This window comes from Pteropus vampyrus, unplaced genomic scaffold (assembly GCF_000151845.1).
Source record: "Pteropus vampyrus isolate Shadow unplaced genomic scaffold, Pvam_2.0 Scaffold2, whole genome shotgun sequence".
Taxonomy (NCBI): domain Eukaryota; kingdom Metazoa; phylum Chordata; class Mammalia; order Chiroptera; family Pteropodidae; genus Pteropus; species Pteropus vampyrus.
In genome coordinates, this window is record NW_011888783.1 from 29860300 (window position 1) to 29867482 (window position 7183).

Consider the following 7183-nt stretch of genomic DNA (forward strand, 5'->3'; position numbering starts at 1 on the left):
CGCGGCGGCCGCGATGGCCGGGGCCCGGCTGGCGGTTCCTGCCCTGCGCCCTGGCCTTGTGCACTCCGGACCCTCCGACCCGCCTGGGCAGTCCGCTGCCGGGCAGGAAAGCTTCGGCTGGACTAGGCCAGGGAAGGGTGGGTGGTGCAGGTGTCCCACGGCCTCTGCCCTCCGCCATGCGAGCCGCCCTCGCCACCTGCCCGCGGGAGAGGAGACACTCATCCACCAGCACGCGGCGGGGACGGCTTACCTGATTTCTCGTCACGCGCCCACGAATCAGGCTTCCCTACTCGGCTGGCAGGTTTCTCCAGGCCTAGAAACGCATCTAGGACGCGGGCGGACCCCTGGGACCCCGCCGTCAGAGCCCAGAGCCCTCTCCCGGGCTCCCCTCCCGCGCGTTCTGGAGTCGCGCCCGGCCTCCTGACTCCTTGCTTGAATGTCAGCGCCAGACCTGCAGGGAAGACCAAGCCCAAGCACCAGGGGGTGGAATGCTGAGCACAGGCTCCTCAGGCCCAGCCTCGTACAGGTGGGGGGAGGCGGAGGGCCCCGCAGCAGAGCAGCAGACTCCCCAGTTGCACCCTCCCCACCCCAACCGACCCTGCCCACTGAGCATGCCCAGCTCACTTGGACCTACAAGTGCTGGGCAAGCCCAGGTGTACCCAAGGAGGGCACAAATGGGGTTCAACTGGAACCCATTTCTTTAATACCTTTCCTCCAAAGGCTCTGGGCACTTCACAAATAACCTACCATCGTGTTGGAAAAAACCATGGAAGGGTTGAAAAGGTCTTCCAAAGGAAGGCCGTGAAATTAACTAGAACCCAAATCGCAGCAGTGGGTTTTTCCAGTTACTTAATAAATCACTTACTAATTTCTTTTAAATACCGCAGAATTATTTAAATTGATAAGAGATTCAAATGCGTAGCGACATTGGATCTTAAATTCCTAGTAACTTCAGGAATCCAGCCTACCCAGTGGATAGTGTATCCAATGGGACAATGGTGATCAGGCTTGCCTTCTGGAGGGGTTCAGAACAGGCCACCACAAGATGTGCTACTTTAGCATGTGGATTATTTTGAACTGAGGCAATGAATACTGTGGGTGCCTGTGTTGGGGGGGAAGGGGCAGGAGGGCGCTCACGGAGAAACTTTTACCTCTCCCTTAATCTAAATTGGGGACCTTACAGATAATAAGAGTTATTACCTGAAATAAGTTTTTATGACTTATCTATAGAGCAGGGCAAACATCTAATTACTGAATATCTACTCTGCTTATCTTCCTGTGAATGACCTTCCTCTCCTCTGAAGCTGGAAGGGCCTGACCTGGTTTTAGTTCAGAATGCCATTGATACCTCTCTTGCATGTGGGGTCTCTGACTCTCTCATGTATGCAGGCTTCCCATAGGTACAGTTTGGTTATTTTTCTCTTAATCTGTCTCATGTCAATTTGATTATTAGACCAGCTAGAAGCACTTAGAAGGGTAGAGGAACGTTCGTTCCTCCCCCACAATATACATTAGAATGAAGAGGGATTGGAAAATGATTAATGCCAGCTTCTCGTCCCCACACCAGTTAAATCAGTCTGAGGATACAACCTCGAATTTCTTAAATTTTAAAACTGTGATTCTCAAACTGTAGCCCTGGGAGCCAGCAGCTAACAGCGTCACCTGAGAATTTGAAAGAAATGCAAATTTGGCTTCACTCCACACTGATTCCTAAACTCAAGCTGGGGCCTAGCTATCTGATCTAAAAAACACTTCTGGTGATCCTGATGAATACCGAAGCTTGAGAAACACTGTTTCAGAAGTCCCCCAGGTGACTCTAACGAGCAGGCAGGTTTGAGAACCCCCTGTAATAGACCAATGCTTTTATACATTTTCAAACCTCAAACGTTTATTTAGAAGACCAACATGTCACACAGTAAAGGAATAATCTAGTTGAATTGAGATGCCAGTTCTGGATTTCTTTCCGCCTAATTCTCCAAGGACAGTACAGTGTTTGCAAAGTACTTCTGTACTCTGGTGCCTAGCACACTGCCTGTAACATAATAAATGTTTGAAAAGTATTTACTGTTTTCAAATGAATGCTTAGGTGAACAATTTGTTCCAGGCCCTCTTATGTCTACTGTTTTTCCCCAGAAGTCCTGGTCACCCTGCCAGCTAACAAGCCAAGAGGGATTCAGTTCTCATCAATAACTCATGGCCATCCATGATGGTCTAACCCAAGTCAGACCCTGATGGAACAGAACATGGGAAGAGGTAGAGAATTTTGAGGAGGTGAAAAAAGTCAGAAGCACTGGACATGATTTCTCTTGCCTAAGGTGGGTCCCAAAACAACCAAAGGAAAGCGAAAGGACACTAGGCATCTAGTGGGATTCAGGAAAGGCACCCAAGGAAAAGGATGTGTATAGAAGAATTTAAGGGAGGAGAGATAAGGAAGCTTAATGTGATCAGCCTACAGTTTACTCTGGATCTTTTTCTAAACCTTTCCTCCACCCTCCACTTCCCCACTCTCAATACACACACACTTAATCTCAACTACACCTTTAAAAAAAATTTTTAAATAAGACACTGTTGTAAAATAGTTACTTCCATTTACTGCATGAAAACATAGCTGATTTGTAATTATTCAGTATAAATCAGGCATCCATTTTTGTTCAAGGCAAAAGTGGTAAAAAAATTCTTAATTTTTAAAGATAAACACTAGATAATTTCAAAATGCAAAGGTTTAAGATACTTCTGCTTCAAGAAACAATAAACTTACAAAATAGAAAATCATTCCAATTAACTTCATCATTATTTTCTACAGGGAATAAAATATAAAAATATTTTTTTTTTCCTTTTAGCCTTATACATAAATCTTTAAGATTTAGGACACTATTTATGAGTACCTAAAGTGACCTTTTGCCTCTCTATCTCTGCCTCTGTACCTTGCTTATTATGACAAGAATTCTGTGGAAAGGGTTTGGTTACTCATTGGGGTATCTAAAAGGAGCATGATTTCCCAGATGCCTAACAATTTCTTTTCATTATTAAGATAATTGGGAGTGGGAGGAGGGAGAATAATCAAATTTTGGAACTATTCTGCAGCATTAAGTATTACACTAGATCCATAAACAATATTTAAAAACCTTTTATTCACACACATATACTTGCTACAACTTCTTTTGTTCATGGAATTAAAACAATACCAAACAAAAAAATATCGGGGACTAAGAACACTGAAAACTGATTGAGGGTGTAGGAGGGAAAGCATTTCACCATTACTCAACTTAAAAACATGAAGTAATTATTTCAGTAGAATCAATCTACTAAAGACCAGTGCCTCAGGGAAGTTGGACTCTTAAGTGTTTCTCCTTGTCATCATTAGCATGACTCAGCATTTGGAATGAAACTATGTTTACTGTCTTTCAGATTGACGGTGTCAAATAACTTTGGTGCCACCTAACACTTTTCTCATGTGCCTAAGAAAACTTCAGGACAGTCATGGGCTTTCAAGCCTCACATGGCCACCAAAATCTAAAAAGCTTTCTTCTTTCCATTTGTTCCTGTCTTACCAGTGTTGTAGCCGCCAGCCCCTGATAGACACACAGACCACCAGAAACCAGTGAGTTATAGGAAACATACTCTTTATTCAGCCAGCTGGGTCTGCCAGGGGTACGCAGACCCCAAATTAAGCAGCCCTGAAATGTAGAGGTACAGGGTTTTAAAGCCCTAAACCCCATTCTTAATCCTGTTTGAACACACGAGTCTATTTTTCTTCTTTGTACTAACTGTCGACCCACAGGTCAGTTGTGCAAGCGGTGGGTACAGAAGCAGAAAGCTTCTTGTAAGAGCGTTATGTTCCCATGGGTGATAAACAGTAATTTTCCAGCCAGCACATTCCCCACTGGCTTTAGCAGAAAATCAAATCCTTGATTCTTTATGTGGAATTAATTCTTTTCCTTATATATCTAAACAAGAAATTGAGGAAACATAGGCCAAAAGTTAATAAGAGGAGGAAGAGAATTAAAGGTCCAGCTATAGCAGATAAGAGGGCTGTTAGAACATCCTATGAAACCAGTATTCTGATTCTAGTCTTTGTTTATCCCTGGCATCTAAATTTCTCTGTACTAGTAGTAAACTTTCTCTAATTATTCCAGAGTTATTAGCATAGAAGCAACAGGTTTCACCTAGAGCCATATATAATCCATATTGTTCTAAGTATAATAAATCTAAACCTCTTCTATTTTGGAGGACTACTTCTGCTAGTGAATCGACTTGAAGTTCTAGCCTGCTGAGCTCAGTTAAGTTTAGGGGAGTTCCTACCCCGAGATAGTAAGGGGGTTTTGGGTTTAGGCACAACCAGCAATCTTGTCCTATGTCCGGGATGGTCTTATTTAAGACCTTGTATATTGTCGTTAGCAAAGTTATTAATACTCCTTCTGGTTTTGGTTGTGGCTGGTTGAATGCGGGGCTAAAGAGGAAAAAAGAAAGAAACAGAGGGTTAGACTAATGTATGTTTGAGTCTTAGTCTTAAAGGCTCATCTTCCTGAGCTGTCCACTCTCGTGCTGCCTTCACGTGGGAGTGATGAATCCATGATGGGATGTCATCTACTTTAACTGCAGTGGGCATCGTCAGGTAGACAGTGAAGGGTCCTTTCCATTTAAGTTCTAGTCCCTTGGAAGTGAACTTCTGGATCCACACAGAGTCCCCAGGCTGAAACTGATGGGGAATTCCGTCCCCCAGGGCTAAGTGGGCAGCATGAACCCAGGACTAAATCTCCTTCTGTACACTTTGAAGGGCCTGTAAAGACTTAAGTAAGCCAAGTTTACGTAGTTCTGCCTTTTTCTCATCTTCTATTCTAGGTACTAAAGATGGAGGATTTTCCAAAGAAAATATCAAATGGGGTGAATCCATTAATATATGGCATACGCCTGGCTTGGAGAAGAGCAAAGGGGAGAAGTTCTACCCAAGTCCCACTAGTTTCTAATCCTAACTTGACTAATGTTTGTTTTAGGGTCTGATTCATTTGTTCTACTTGGCCCGAACTCTGGGGCCGGTAGGCGCAGTGCAGTTTCCATTGCACATTTAGGTAGCTAGCCAATTGTGATACCTTTGCTACGAAGGCTGGCCCACTGTCCAACCCTAAAGTTCCAGGGAGACCAAATCGAGGGAGGATTTCTTGTAGTAGTTTCTTAGTACCTACTAAGGCAGTCTCTTTCCTGGTAGGGAAGGCCTCTACCCATCCTGAAAAGGCGTCTATAAAAACAAGTAAATATTTGTAGCCCCCTACAGTCGGGGTTACCTCAGTGAAGTCTACTTCCCAGTGGTCCCCCAGATAAATTCCTCTTTCCCTATGCCTAGGTTCTTCTATCTTCCCCTTCTTTAGGTTAACTTGGGCACAAGCCGGGCATTGTGAGGCAATCTCCTCTGCAGTTTTTCTCCCTTCTAACAAGTGAAAGTAGGAGTCTAAAGCTTGGACCATCTTAGTTTGCCCTAGGTGTGTGGTCTGGTGTAGTTGGTGGAGGAGAGTCCTTCCAAAGGCCGTGAGAGCCCGATTTTTCCATCTGGGGTCATGCACCACCCCAGTTGGTTCCTAGTGGCTTCCTTATCTTGAAAATATATGTTCTCTTCCGCTGTGTAGGTCGGAGATGGAGGCAGTTCTGGGTAAGGGACAACAGTCAGTAGATGTGGTGGGGCCCCACTGGCCTTATGGCCGCTGTTCTTGCCTCTGCATCGGCTGGTCGGTTTCCCTCAGCCTTGGGACTGTTCCTTTTTTGACAATAGCAAGAGCTTTAAGCATCTATATGGCTTCAAGTAAGGCTATGATCTCCCCCTTGTTCTTGATGTCCTTCCCAGTTGAAGTCAGAAGGCCTCTTTCCTTGTAGATGGCTCCGTGTACATGTGCAGTGGCAAAGGCATATCGGCTGTCAGTGTATATTGTGACTGCCTTACTCTTTCCCCATCTTAGTGCCTCAGTGAGGGCGATGAGTTCGGCCTTTTGAGCAGAAGTCCTATGGGGAAGAGCTTGTGACCAGATGGTGCCAGTTAGAGTTACAACCGCTGCCCCAGCATTCCTCCTTCCTTCCTGCATGAAGCTGCTACTGTCTGTGAACAGAACTTCATCGGCCTCAGGCAGAGAGGAATCTTTGAGGTCTGGCCGCGAGGAACAAACAGCATCAATGAAATCTATGCAGTCATGAACGAGGACTTGGGGTCTGGGTCTGGCAACAGATTGGCTGGGTTGATGACAGTAGCTTTGGATTTTAGCCATACATTTGGGGTCACCCAGTGCCTCCCTGTTGTTGAACACCTTCTGGGCTATCTCAACAAGTTGGGACAGGTTCATCCCTGCAAAACCTTCTAATGTTTTGCAATTTACGCTGGATATCAGGGGCTGCCTGAGTAGCAAAGGCTATATTAATTGCCTGCTGGTTCTCAGGGGCCTCAGGATCAATGGGGGTGAATACCCGGTATGCCTCATTCAAGAAATGCTCCAGGGGATTCCTGAGGTCCCTGTATAACTTCAGTTACCTTAGAAAGATTAGTTGGCTGATGAGCAACCATCCTAATTCCCCCAATTAGAATATGATGGTACCGATCTAATGCCATTCTCCTTGCCTGAGAATTGTGTTCCCAGTCTAGGCCAGTGGAGGGAAATTCCTCCTCAATCTGTTCCCCTGCTTCCTCAACTCTCCTCCCTCCCGCAGCTATCTTTTGTGTTTCAGTCCAAATGCATCTGCATTCTTCCTCAGTGAAGGGGGTAATTAAAAGCTGCTGGCAATTGTCCCAGGTGGGGCAGTGAGTCTGAAAGACACTTTCTAAGAGTCCCATTAATGCCTGGGGTTTCTCAGAGAAAGGCGGATTCTGTGCCTTCCAGTTGTACAGGTCACTAGTCGAGAAAGGCACATAAACCATAAAGGGCCTGTCTGTGTGATGTCCCTAGGGTGGTGCTCCTTGCAAGGGGAGGATGGCCGGGGTGGTGGTATCAGCTGGTGCCCCACCCGGAGCAGGAGCAAGTGGCCCATAGGGGTTACCTGCCCGCGTCCGAGGAGGTGAGGCGGTGCTATTTGGCTTCTGTTGTCCTGGATTATAGGGTGGGGAGATGTCACTATCCTCCGGTGGAGAATGGAGGACCGAGGGACTGGGCTGTCTTGGAGATTCGGTTGCCATTTGTTTTGGGGTGCCCACAACTAAGACTCGTGC

The 7183-nt window shown here is 45.8% G+C and overlaps 1 protein-coding gene across 2 annotated transcripts in view; it reads right to left on the reverse strand.

Annotated features, from left to right (window-relative positions):
- The window catches only part of GPD2 (glycerol-3-phosphate dehydrogenase 2), a 128546-nt gene extending 127962 nt beyond the window's left edge, over nt 1-584 (reverse strand). For both annotated transcript variants that reach the window (XM_011359196.2, XM_011359171.2), the window contains exon 1: nt 251-584. The gene's annotated coding sequence lies outside the window, so the exon portion shown is untranslated. The remainder of the gene's footprint in view (nt 1-250) is intronic.
- Between the last annotated feature and the right edge of the window lie 6599 nt (nt 585-7183).